Genomic DNA, 14,800 nt, shown 5'->3' with positions numbered 1-14,800 from the left:
ATGTTTTCAAGACAATAAAACACTAACCTAGAGTATTTTATTAAGATTCTTTTTTTTCTCATTTAAGTTGTAGTCTCTTACTGTCTATAACATCTGCTCCAAGAGTCAAGCATATATTTAGTTCCTCCACAATTGTCTGTTGAGTATTTAGTATGAATTACATACTAAGCTAGTTCAGCATTGTTCACTGACATAGGTAAGCAGCTCACAGGCAACTAGTTATCTCGTATTTTCTGCCTCATCCACTCACTCAGTTTCTTCTTGTGACCTCCCTTCATAATGAAGGGAGAAATTGAGAGACAAGGAGAGTTGGTGGTAAATGAGAGGCTACAGCAATGGCAAGTGGAGCTAGAAAATTGAGGGCACAAAGAAGGTAGAAATCAGCATGTATTGCTCATTGTTTGCCTTGGGAACAAGTGGAGAAAGAGAGGTATCAAGATTCATTGACAGAGATTATGCTGAGTGAAATAAGTCAAACACAGAGTTAAGTATCATATGGTTAAACTTACTTGTGGAGCATAAGGAATAACACGGAGGACATTGGGAGATGGAGAGGAGAAGTGAGTTGGGGGAAATTGGAGGGGAAGACAACCATGAGAGACTGTGGACTCTGAAAAACAATCTGAGGGTTTTGGAGGGGAGGGAAGTGGGAGGTTGGGTGAGCCTGGTGGTGGGTATTAAGGAGGGCACGTATTGCATGGAGCACTGGGTGAGGTGTGTAAACAATGAATGCTGGAAAACTGAATAGAAATAAAATAAAATGGAAAAAAAAAGATTAATTGACAGGTTTCTAACTTGTACAACCCAAGCATGGATGCCATTCACCAAATAGGAAACACCAAAGGAGAAACCATTGGGAGATAGGGCTGGCAAATGCGAGCTCAATTCTCCTTTCAATACTACGTTTAACCTAGATGAGAAATTTAAGTTAGAAACGTCTAATAAAACACGGATGTGCTGGTATGGGTCAGAAGAGTGAAAGGGATGGGAATACCAGATTAAGAGTTTTCAGCAATTAAATTATGAGATGCAGTAGGAAAGGGGATGGCGAAGAAGTAGGCCAAGGTTCCAACTGGTGGCATGTTGACACTTGAGGAATAGCCAACAGAAGAGCACATTTAGGAAGCTCAGAGCAAAACACAAGAGCAATCTGTCTTAGCCCTGATTTGCCCAAAACTAGAATCTCAGACAGTGCTTTGGTGCAGGTAGTTTATCTTGGTAGGCTTTCCAGAGAATGGGAGTGGGGACTTGGAAGAGTGAAAGAAGGAGGGAGTCAATCTGAGGTATCTGATTGAGCTCATCACCGCTATGAGCAACAGGAATTTAGTGCTGCTGAGTACTTCTGAGGAGCCAGTATAATGCACCCCAAAATTGTCCACCCCAAGGGACAGAAAGAGGAAGCATTTATTCTTTGGTTCTGCTCCCCACGGTCAAGGTGTGCCCCTTGGGTTTTTAGATCTCTTACACTTTCAGGTTTATGCCTGTTTCAGAATGACTGAAAGGGTTCACATAGGTGTCTCATGAGGTGGTAGGAAGGAAGTCCTGGGGTAGAAATAGAGACATATATGAGGCAGGATGTTTTCATGTAACCAGTGTGTGCAGCTGGGCGCCATAGCAATACCTAGAGTAAACTGGAAGGCCAAGAGGAGAAGAAGTGGGGCATGATAGGTCTATTCCTTCTTTTTTTTGGTATTATTTCTTATTTATTTATTTACATTTTTTATTATGTTCTGTTGGTCACCATATAGTACATCATTAGTTTTTGATGTAGTGTTCCATGATTCATTGTTTATGTATAACACCCAGTGTGCCATGCAACATGTGCCCTCCTTAGTACCCATCACTGGGCTCACACATCCTCCCACCCCCTCTGAAACACTCAGTTTGATTCCCGGAGTCCATAGTCTCATGTTTCATCTCCCCCTCCGATCCCCCCTGCCTCATTTATCCCTTCCTTCTTCCATGCTATTCCTTATGTTCCACAAATAAGTGAAACCATGTGATAATTGACTTTCTCTGCTTGACTTATTTCACTCAGAATTATTTCCTCCAGTTCCATGGATCTGTTCCTTAATACCATTCATATCTACTCATGTGCCACATTAAACACAACACATACTTTGATTTAGTAGCTGTTTGCAATCTTTAAAACAAAATAAAACAAACAATATACAAGGGTAAGAGGAACAAGCTACAATCCCAGCTATTAATGCCCCTATTAGTATCTGTCATCTTTTTCTTCTACCACCCATTCACAATTTCTCTCATCCTCAGTCAGCACTTCAGTGGGTGTAGCTTGTGCACTTGCCCAATGTGATGACTTCATCCATGAGGAGATGGAGCTCGCAGTTGCCTGTTCTTACTGCATTGTGAGTGTTGCAGTTGCTCGTTTACAGTTATCACTGGGCAGAAACCTAGGTGTACTCCTCGGGGTCTGACAGCAATCAGCTTGCCACACCAAGTGGCTGGCTGGAGTTCTCAAGGAAGGAGGCTGAACAAAGTCTTTGCATTGGTTTCTGTTGCTGCTGAAAGAAACGCATTCAGCAATGCCTGTAGCAAGGTCAAACTTAGTGAGAGGGAGACCAGAAAGCTTAGCTGTCTTTCCTACAGCCATGGTTTATAGTCTGGGTCCAACTGGGAAAGATAAATTATACCATAATTAGAACAGGGAAAGTTTAATGTCAAGTTAGCTATAGGTTGATTGTGGTGTTCATTTTAGAATGTACATGTATATCAAAACATCAAGTTGCACACTTTATTTTTTTTCTCACCATAGCCCATACCCTCCCCAATGTCCATCATCCAGCCACCCCATCCCTCCCACCACCCTCCCCTCCAGCACCCCTCAGTTTGTTTCTTGAGATTAAGAGTCTGTTATGGTTTATCTCCCACTCTGGTTCATTTCATTTTTCTTCCTTGTTTCATTTTTCCTTCCTTTCCCCTATGATCCTCTGTCTTGTTTCCTAAATTCCTCATATCCGTGAGATCATACGATAATTGTTTTGTCTGATTGACTGATTTCACTTAGCATAATACCCTCTAGTTCTATGCCCGTTGTCGCAAATGGCAAGATTTCTTTTTTTGATGGCTGCATAGTATTCCGTTGTATGTATATGTGTGTGTGTGTATATATATATATTTCCTTTTTTGATGGCTGCATAGTATTCCATTGTATGTATGTGTGTGTGTAAATATATAAATATAAATACAAATATATATATATATATACACACACACACACACCACATCTTCTTTATCCATTCAATGTGCCCCTTTGGATCACTACATTTGTACCTTTAGGGTAAATACCCAGTAGTGCAATTGCACTCTGGGTAGCTCTATTTTCAACTTTTTGAGGAACCTCCATGCTGTTTTCCAGAATGGTTGCACCAGCCTGCATTCCCACCAACAATGTAAGAGGGTTCCCCTTCCTCTGCATCCTCGCCAACACCTGTTGTTTCCCGACTGGTTGATTTTAACAATTCTGACTGGGAACAATTTAATTATATATATAATTTTTATTTGTCAATTTTACCCAAATATAACTGTAAAAAAGAGAATTATTAGCTGTAAGGGAGTATTTGAATAATGTGGGATAAGCTAGTAACAAAGAGAAACATAAAAAAATACAGGGACAGCAGATAAAAGGAATTTCTAAGACCCTTAGGACTGAGGTAGAGCACTCAAAGAAAAAGACCCCAAGCCCCAGGGCTAAAATCAAGACATTATTGATGAAAACACACCTTTGGTTTACTGGTTGGCAGTAAAGTCACTGTGACGTCAAGATGGCAGAACTTGCTGAAACCTGTTCTGTAATGTGTTGGAGGAAAGTCGTTCATGGAGAAGTGTACTCCACAGACACTGGGCTACAAAATCAATGGAAGCTTTAGGCTGCTGGGTACTGCTGCCAGCTTTAAATACAGGGGCCAAAGCTGGAGAAGTCAGCAAAATGAAGGAGTCTGGCAAACAAGTACAATGCAGCCAAGAAGAATACATGCCAGGTCTCTCCCACCCTCTAAAGTAACAAGGCTCAACAGTGTACCGTCTCGCAAAGGACAGGTATTTAAAAGACGCAGATTTGTTTTCATGAAGTAGGCAAAAAGGGTAAATTTGGAGCTGAGCGGCCATACTTCCATAACCAGCACACATGGCCACACTACTTATGCGTGTACTGCACAAGGACTGGGTCACAGAGAGAAGGAGGCTGACATTCACAGGTCAGATCTACCCATGTACATGGTTTTTTAATGGTCTCCTGTAGAGGATAGTCTCTGATAGACATTAACACCAAATACAAAAATTGCCACACTTTGGGGCCCTTCCCAGTTGTCCATCCATATGTCTTTGTTTCCATCCTTCCAATATTTCTTCTTTGTTTCCAGCTTCTTTGTTTCCATCCTTCCAATATTGTTCCCTCCCATCTCTGGATCAACCAGCTCAGCCATTCACCTCCACACAGGAGACTTTGTATATCTGTACCTCAGTCCACATCAGCCTCTAAACAAGAAGAATAAAAGACCAACTTCACAGCTTGCAGTTTTATCCACTGGAAGGGTTGCCCTTTACCGTCCTTGAGGTTCACCTCTGAGTTGGGTTATAATGTGGTGACAGGCTTGAGATACCAGGAATGACCCATCTGTGAACTGGTCATTGGGACCCCCACCATGAAGCCATAGGAGCACTTTGAAAGAGAAGCATCAATGACAGCATCATTGCAACTGCTGTTGCTGCCACAGGAATCTGGGTTCCATGCTCCCATAACTTGCATGTTTCCTCCATGCCTGCTTAGGCCCATTTCCATGTACCTCACCCATCGTATAAAGGATTGCTGTACTAGAGCTAGCCTTCTTAATAGGGTTCACCAAAGAGGCATGTGAATTTTTTTTTTCCCATTGTAAGGTCCTTAGTATCCTAAGACCCCTGGATCACATGTCATGAGGCTGCCACTGATCACTATAGCCACTGCTACAGTGAAAGAGAGCTGAGAGGATATAAGGTGGCACATAAAATGTGTCCACTGCAAGTAGGAAGGGAAGGACATAATGGAATTATGGAAATAAAGGGACATAAGATCTTTCAGAAAAAGGGGCCAACAGTAAATGCTTATTTTCTGTAAAATAAGGCCAGCAAAACATATGTCGGATAGCAAAGAAATCTTACGTGAGCATAAGTATAGGTGGAACACAGGTTGGTATGAGTTGAATTGAGCAGTGGCCCTCAATTGTACCTCAATACAGTGGGGACCTGGCAGGGTATGGTATCAACTCTCTCAGCACCTTGGGATAGCCAGGAGGGGATGGGGAAGCTGGAACCTCTGAGACAGTCCCCATAGCCATTAACAGCTTTAGCTACATATCATTTTCTCTATGCACCATGGCACTAAAAAAAAATAAAGAAGAAAGAAACTATGAAGTACTAGGAGGTAGAAAGCAAATAGAGTTTATCTGGTAAAATCTTTTATAAAGGTTGTTAGAGAAGAACAGAAGGGAAACACAACAATAGCCTGTGGAAACTCACACTTTAAGGTTTGTTTTTTTAATATTTTAATATGAAAAGGTTTGCAGTGCGCTATGCACTTGAAAAGGCAGAGAAGGGAAAGGAGAAGGGTAGGGAGAAATAACCATTAGGGAAGGAGAGGTGGAACCAGGACAAGATCCAGTGCGTGTGGGAAAGTTTTTTGGAAACGATCCAGTACCTTGGTGAATGGATTATTCTTAAATACAATGAGATTCTTGGAAGTGTTCCAAAGAGAGTTCAGAACATACTTTTTGGATAGTGTTCTTAATGTAGCATCCAAAGGAGGTGTCAGTCTCCAGGGGTTCCTTATATAGGACTTGACTGGATTAAAGATGTCCTCCATTTCTAGACTTTTCTTTGAGTATTAATTCGAAGTTCATGGAAGTAGAAGTTGTCCCACTTAACTGGATAAAAGACTCTAGAAGTCAATCCAAGTTCCAGTAATATCCAGGACCAGCGAATGTCTAAAAACTAGTAGTGATTTATTGAAGAGGTAAAGTCATGTTAAACCCATATAAGATGTAGATAAATCCAGGGGGGAAAAAAGAAAGAAAGAAACAACTACTGTTTCTAACCTCAGCTGACATTCTATTGTGATACAAGATTATTCATTACCTGAAAACATGTTTGCTGTTTCTGTCAGCACATCAGTTTTACTTGGCTTGATTTTCTGAATTGATTGAGATAATTGAGGGCGTATAGGCCATAATGCTATTATATCAGATACTTGGGGTTTTTTTCCCTTTTATTGTGGCTATGTTTGCCTCTTAAGTCATTACTCAGAAATTTTTTAAAAACCTATTAACCAATAGCTCTAGAAACATATTCCAAAGGCCTTCTCTGCATAATTTTTATAGTGTTTTTAAAAATCAGTGTGTATCTATTTTTAGCCAGAATAGATTCCATTCCATATGTGTACATATATGTATTTGTATTTATATAATCTATATTATATTATACTATATTATATTAGTATGTATCATACATTATTGCAAGCTTTTGTTTTCCAATAGGCAGAGCTGCCAAAGGTTCTAAAGATAGAGGGCATGTGGGTGGCATAGTCGGTTAAATGTCCCAACTCTTTGTTTTAGCTTAGGTGGATTAAGCACCCAGCTCTCCATTTCAGCTCAGGACGTGATCCTAGGGTCATAGGATAGAGCCCCAAGCCAGATTCCAGACTCAACATGGAGTCTACTGGGATTCTCTCTCCCCTCTCCCACTGCCCTTCCCCCCTGCTCTCTCTCATGTGTTCTCTCTTTCTCTCTCCTGAATAAATAAATCTTCTAGAAAAAAAGTTCTGAAGATAAGATAATTTTGGCATTTTAGTAAGAGTCTGCTTTCATTATTGCTATTGATATGTTCTGTTGTTTTTAATCTCATTCTGTTTATTCTATTTTCCTATTTTGCATACTGACATCTTATTTGATTCTGGAAAATGCATCTTTTCTTGTTTGTCTGTCTCATTATTAGTATCTGTCTACTGTGCAGAGCTCCCAAGAATTCTTCACTGTTTGCTAGATGAGATGCACGTAAGTCTCCATCCCCCAGGCAGCTCAACTAGAAAGAATCAGGTTACTTTAATATAATAAATACGATGTACCAGGAAATATGTAAAACATTGTAAGCAATATAACAGCCATGGTGAAATCCTAGTATAAACAACCATTTATAAAAAATCAGAGAAAACTGAGGTTAATTGAGAAGCAGTGGTAGGCATCGGTGGACAGAGTTTGAATGGGGAGTGAGGGCAGAATGAGGGGGCATGGTAGGTGGTTAGTCACAGCTTCGTTGACAGAGAACAAAGTAGCTAGGACTGTAGAATATTAGGAGTGAAAGAAACTTACAGATGATTTGGTGCATCCCTGTCAGTGCACTGAAGAATATGGGCATACAGAGAGACACCAGGTGCCTTGTTTGTAATATCAGTCCAAGAAGTTGGGTTCAGTGGTATGTTTTGAAGCACTTCCAAAAACCATAGGAGCATTATAAAAATCACAATCTTTCATTACATACACAGCATTCCTGTATCCTCAGGAATACAGGATTCCTAAGTGTGCTCCTCCTGAATGACTATAGGTCTGAGCAAGGATTATTTCATGTATACAAACTCTTTATGAAATTGGTGTTTTTTTCACCTATGAAACATGAAGTATTGGCCTTCATTGTACAGTATGCTTCTCCTTCCCACAATGTTCTCCTTTTTTCTATTTGTCTTGGTATGAAAACTTGTTCTTTCACATACATACAAGCCATGTAAGAATGAGCAACACTTTGCAAATGGGATTTTTTTTTCTTTAAACCTCTTGTACTCCTCTTAACCCCAATGCCTTAAGTAGAGAGCATCTCAACTTTAGAGACAGAGTTGTAGCTCAGTAATTACTTGGGGCCATTTACTTTTTCAAATCACAGTATTGACATTTGCATTCAGATTAATGGTGATTTTATAATTTTTACCCCTAAATATGCTTTACATTAATAACTGTAGGGCTTATTTTGGGATTTTCCCTAAGTGAAGCACTTATCCTCTCTACCTCCAGAGACTAAATAATACTGGGAAATTTAAATAAAGGTTTTGGGGGGTTTTGACTTTATATTTAGTATTCTTGTATTCCAGAGCCCAATCATGGAGCTTATAAATATAATTTCAGAGAGGAGGTAGTACAGATAGTTAAAGACAAAGGGAAGACAGAGTACTTAATGGTAAGCAATGTCTGCCTGGAATTTTTTTTTAAGGATTTTATGTATTTATTTGACAGACAGAGATCACAAGTAGTCAGAGAGAGAGAGGGGAAGCAGACTTCCCACTGAGCAGAGAGCCCGATGTGGGGCTCGATCCCAGGACCCCGGGATCATGACCCGAGCCGAAGGCAGAGGCCTTAACCCACTGAGCCACCCAGGTGCCCCTGCCCGAAATTTAATTGACTACTAGCAATGTAATCTTTGGCAAGTTACTTTATATCTCCAAGTTCTAGTTTTATCTTCCACAAAATAATAATATTAGTCATAAAAATGGTAACTGCAATAACAATAACAAGAACAATAATAGAATCTACCTCAAAGTATTTGGGGTAAGAATATATGTAATAGTATAAATTAAATCAGTGTAATAATCATTTGACAAATGTTTATTATTATCATTTCTCTGTAGAGAGAATATGCAGGGATATACATCTATACTCATTTATATTTGTACATAATGAGTTGTAATGAAACAAATTGATGTTTACATACTGATAAGCATTTTTGAAACAAAAATGCAATATTACACTCACATATTCTATTAATGTATGGTGAATATTTCAAATCAAAGAATAGGTTTAGGTATAAAGAGTTAACTATGTTGCATTAATACCAAATTTTAAAATTATATTAATGGCTAGACTCCATATGACACGACTACTGATAATTTATTGATCATAAAAGTAAAATATTAGTCTTTAAATTTTATCTGTCATTTTAAATTGTGTCAGCCAAGGTCTGTGTGCTATTAAATCCATAACATTTAAAAATATTTCCTCATTAGTGACACTGCTATAGTTATTGCTTTCATTCATGATCTTGGTTTATATTAATAAATGTTATATAAAGTTCAATATCTATTGCTGCTCATTATTTTTAGTCATGTGAAGGTAAGCCTTACGATTTGTTGAAATATGAGGACCACAGCTCAGATAACAAAAGACTGTGCCTTAAGACATTTGAAGATAAGACCAGTTCTTATACTAAACTTATTTATTTATTTTTATTTATTTATTTTTAAGATTTTATTTATTTATTTGACAGGGAGAGAGAAAAAGAGAGAGGGGAGAGTGAGAAGCAGACTCCCCACTGAGCAGGGAGCCCAATGGAGGGCTCGGTCCCAGGACACTGGGATCATGACCTGAGTCGAAGGTAGATGCTTAACTGACTGAGCCACCCAAGTGCCCCCAGCTTTACTTTTTAAAAGATTTATTTATTTATTCTAGAGAGAGAGAGAGAGGGAGAAAGAGAGAGCAAGCAAGCGGTAGGAAGGAACAGAAGGAGAGGCAAAGAGAACATCTCAAGCAGACGCCACACTGAGCGTGGAGCCTGACTTGGGGCTCCATCCCCACCCTGCATTAAAACTGTGCAGCTTATGATCTGAGCTGAAATCAAGAGTTGGACACTTAACCAATTGAGCCACCCAGGTGCACCTATACTAACTTTATTTTATGTAAGTTCTGCATTGATTTAAGTACACATGCATACATATGCTCTATATTATTATTAGTAGTAGTAGTAGAACTGGTATTAATAGGCATAAAGGAGAATGGTAAGAAAAGTATACTCTACAATTAAAATGTAAAATGCAGGTCTTGCCCCAGAAAACCTAACCATCATTCCTAAAGGGGAAATTTTTGAGATGATTTTCTTCTGCAACTTTCCCTTGTTCCTTGATTTTAGTTATAATGTTATAGAAATCCCTACTATCTTTTGCAGTTGTAAATTTTTCAGGTTAATTTTTGTTAAATTTTCCATTGCAAACAATAATATTTTTAAGTTTCTTAAAGAACAGGAAGCAAATCTAATGCTTCCTTTCTCCCAACATTCAATAAATATCCCTTTGTAAAGTTGCTGTAATGTTAGAGGTTGTTATTAATGGCTTTTAAGGGAATCACCATTTTTCATGTAAAAATAGTGAGTCTTTCATAGTTATATTAGGTTCTCATATTCTTTCCATTTTCAAATAAATATATTTAGATATTTATGAAATATATTTTTCATACTATGATTTCTCCTTTTTCTTGTTGGTATTTCTCAAACTGCTTATATAAAAGTTGACCAAATTATAAAATTTATGTGAAAATACAATGGCCTTATTAAAAAGTTTACAGAGGCATTACTGTAGCTACCTGATTTTATAATTCTTCCCCATGAAAAATACCAGTTCAAATCAGAGGGAGTAATACCCCATCTACATGCATGGTCACACCAGTGAAATGATCAAACTGGAAGATATTCAGTGCAGAGAGTACATTTTTCCAATCAGGGTGTTATTTTGTTTTGGTGTGTGTTAACAGCAAGCCTTTCATGTTTATAAAATAAATACCAGCTTAGAGCGGTAGCCAGAGTTGTCCAAGTCTTTTTTTTTTTTTAATTTAATTCAATTTTTTTTTCAGTGTTCCAAAATTCATTGTTTATGCACCACACCCAGTGCTTCATGCAATACGTGCCCTCCTTACCCACCACCAGGCTCACCCACTCCCCACCCCTGCCTCCAAAACCCTCAGTTTGTTTCTCAGAGTCCAAGTCCTTTTTGATGTAGTTTTAAACTGTCTTCTCCATAAATATAACTTAATTGCTGGAGAATTTTTTTTATAAATATCTTCTATAGAGTTTCTATCACATTTGATTTTTGGTGTTGTATAGGGGTAAAACTTTTAAAGCCCTCTCATGCACCAATTTCAAATTTTAAGTCTATCAGAAAGGAAATAGTCTTATCAGAAAAATACTTCCCTGGGGTCTTCAAAAATAAGTTCTGAAAACACTTAAGGTTGTCTCTCGAAACTGGAAAGAGAAAATAAAACAGTCAAAGAGAAGAAGATTTCACCCAAGACCCATAAAGGACTTTTACGGCCTCTGTTAAACATTCAATAAACATTATGAATTGCTTTATGAATCAGACTTCTATGACAGTACAAAATGAGCTGGTCTTTCTGATGACAGAATTGGCCTTACATTAAAGCCATGTAGATCAACCTTTGCAGAAACACCACTGATAATTTGAATTAAATATAGCAAGCAGATTTTACAGCCATATTTTGGGTATGTGTACGTTTTACTACTGACTAGTACTTCCAGATGGATAACTGGAACTGTTTGTGGACTACAGGTGATGTGTATTCAGCTTTTGTTGTTCTGCATGTAATAAGTAAATTTTAAAATACAAAGCAAATTGCATTTGGAAGGCCTGGTTGAGGTACCTTTCATGTTTGTGTCACAGCTTAGGTTCCTCTCTTTACAGCATAATCTTCAAATTACTTCTGTATACTACCTGGAGATAAAAGGAAATAATTATTTCTTTAATTCATGCTTATGGACATGAATTCATAAGGTTATAAAAAGACCTACAAAAGTTAAGTAATTGGCAAGAGTAGGACTACTCATCCAGGAAAAAATGTTCCAGTGTTTTCTTTTTTGGTTTTGGTTTTGTTTCTGTTTATTTTCTCAGAAGACATGTTGTTTATATTTTCACTCACTTAGTCAATAAGAAGTATTTATTCCAAGTAATATATTGAAAGTCAGTAAAATTTTTCAGGCAAAAAAAAAAAAAAAAGCCATCAGCTCATGATTACATTTAGCCCATGACTGTCAGTCATTAAAATTCTTGTTATTATAGTTATTTCTAAATTCACAAAAAGACCCCTCTGTGTTCAGTGGCCTGGAGAAGTAATGTAATATATAATTATGGTCCTTCTGAAAATGCTAGTTACAGGACAAAGCTAAATATCTTCTCTGTCATGACTAGAATAGGCACAGGATTCCTCCCTATTCCACAGCAAACCAGGGAAACCTCCTTTTGGTTTTTAACAATGGACCCCAATCCAATCAATTGATTTAATTGCCTTTATATAGACTCATAAATATACACTGGCTATGACAACCTGATTATATATTTTTAGTGTCTCATACCTCAAAAAACAATTTCCCAAATAATGAAATCGTACTCGATAAAAAGACAAATGTGTAGAAGAATCCTTAGAATAAGGATAAAAAAACAATAGCCAAGTAATGAAGGAAGGAACATATTTGAAAATCTAAGCCAAAATAAACGCTCTGTTTCATCATCAAACTCATATCCAAAGCAAAAAGAACAAATAAAAGCAGAATGATTCATCAGGAAAAAACACTTTTCTCAACATTATCTGGCCCATGGAAGTCCATTTCCCGAGCTGCTTTTTATATTACAACTTATGAAACAAACGGAAGGTTGCAGAAGGGGAGGTGGGTGAGAGAATGGAGTAGTTAGGTAATAGGCTTTAAGGAGGGCACATGATGTAATGAACACTGGGTGTTATATGCAACTGATAAATAACTGAACTCTACATCTGAAACTGATGATGTACTATATGTTGGGTAATTGAATTTAACTAATAAAAAATAAAATAAATAATACAATAAGCTGGGTGAAGGGTATATAGGAACTCTGTTATTTTCACATTTCTGTAACTCTAAAATTATTTCAAAATAAAAAGTGATGATGAACATTTTTTCATGTATCTGATAGCCATTTGTATGTCTTCATTGGAGAAGTGTCTGTTTATATCTTCTGCCCATTTTTTGATATGATTATCTGTTTTGTGTGTGTTGAGTTTGAGGAGTTCTTTATAGATCCTGGATATCAACCTTTTCTCTGTACTGTCATTTGCAAATATCTTCTCCCATTCCGTGGGTTGCCTCTTTGTTTTGTTGACTGTTTCCTTTGCTGTGCAGAAGCTTTTGATCTTGATGAAGTCCCAAAAGTTTATTTTCGCTTTTGTTTCCTTTGCTTTTGGAGACATATCTTGGAAGAAGTTGCTGTGGCTGATATCGAAGAGGTTACTGCCTATGTTCTCCTCTAGGATTCTGATGGATTCCTGTCTCACGTTGAGGTCTTTCATCCATTTCGAGTTTATCTTTGTGTATGGTGTAAGAGAATGGTCGAGTTTCATTCTTCTACATATAGGTGTCCAGTTTTCCCAGCACCATTTATTGAAGAGACTGTCTTTTTTCCACTGTATATTTTTCCCTGTTTTGTCAAAGATTATTTGACCATAGAGTTGAGGGTCCATATCTGGGCTCTCCACTCTGTTCCACTGGTCTATGTATCTATTTTTATGCCAGTACCACGCTGTCTTGGTGATCACAGCTTTGTAACAAAGCTTGAAATCAGGTAACGTGATGCCGCCAGTTTTGTTTTTGTTTTCCAACATTTCCTTAGAAATTCGGGGTCTCTTCTGATTCCATACAAATTTTAGGATTATTTGCTCCAGCTCTTTGAAAAATACCGGTGGAATTTTGATCGGAATGGCATTAAAAGTATAGATTGCCCTAGGCAGTATAGACATATTAACAATGTTTATTCTTCCGATCCAAGAGCATGGAATGGTTTTCCATCTTTTTGTGTCTTCTTCAATTTCTTTCATGAGTATTCTGTAGTTCCTCGAGTACAGATCCTTTACCTCTTTGGTTAGGTTTATTCCCAGGTATCTTATGGTTCTTGGTGCTGTAGTAAATGGAATTGATTCTCTAATTTCCCTTTCTGTATTTTCATTGTTAGTGTATAAGAAAGCCACTGATTTCTGTACATTGACTTTGTATCCTGCCATGTCACTGAATTGCTGTATGAGTTCTAGTAGTTTGGGAGTGGAGTCTTTGGGGTTTTCCATATAAAGAACCATGTCATCTACGAAGAGAGAGAGTTTGACTTCTTCATTGCCAATTTGGATACCTTTTATTTCTCTTTGTTGTCTGATTGCCGTTGCTAGGACTTCTAATACTATGTTGAACAAGAGTGGTGAGAGTGGGCATCCTTGTTGTGTTCCTGATCTCAACGGGAAGGCTGAGAGCTTTTTCCAAATGAGGATGATATTTGCTGTGGGTCTTTCATAGATAGATTTTATGAAGTTCGGGAATGTTCCCTCTATCCCTATACTTTGAAGTGTTTTAATCAAGAACGGATGCTGAATTTTGTCGAATGCTTTTTCTGCATCAATTGAGAGGACCATGCTATCAGACACATGAAAAAATGTTCATCATCACTAGTCATTTGGGAGATTCTAATTAAAACCACATCGAGATACCACCTCACACCAGTTAGAATGGCCAAAATTAGCAAGACAGGAAACAACATGTGTTGGAGAGGTTGTGGAGAAAGGAGAACCCTCTTACACTGTTGGTGGGAATGCAAGCTGGTGCAGCCACTTGGAGAACAGTGTGGAGATTCCTCAAGAAATTAAAAATAGAGCTTCCCTATGACCCTGCAATTGCACTACTGGGTGTTTACCCCAAAGATACAGATATAGTGAAAAGAAGGGCCATCTGTACCCAAATGTTTATAGCAGCAATGGCCACGGTTGCCAAACTGTGGAAAGAACCAAGATGCCCTTCAACGGACGAATGGATAAGGAAGATGTGGTCCATATACACTATGGGGTATTATGCCTCTATCAGAAAAGATGAATACCCAACTTTTGTAGCAACATGGATGGGACTGGAAGAGATTATGCTGAGTGAAATAAGTCAAGCAGAGAGAATCAAGTATCATATGGTTTCACTTATTTGT

This window comes from Meles meles, chromosome 14 (genome assembly GCF_922984935.1).
Source record: "Meles meles chromosome 14, mMelMel3.1 paternal haplotype, whole genome shotgun sequence".
Classification (NCBI taxonomy): domain Eukaryota; kingdom Metazoa; phylum Chordata; class Mammalia; order Carnivora; family Mustelidae; genus Meles; species Meles meles.
This window is presented reverse-complemented; position numbering follows the sequence as displayed.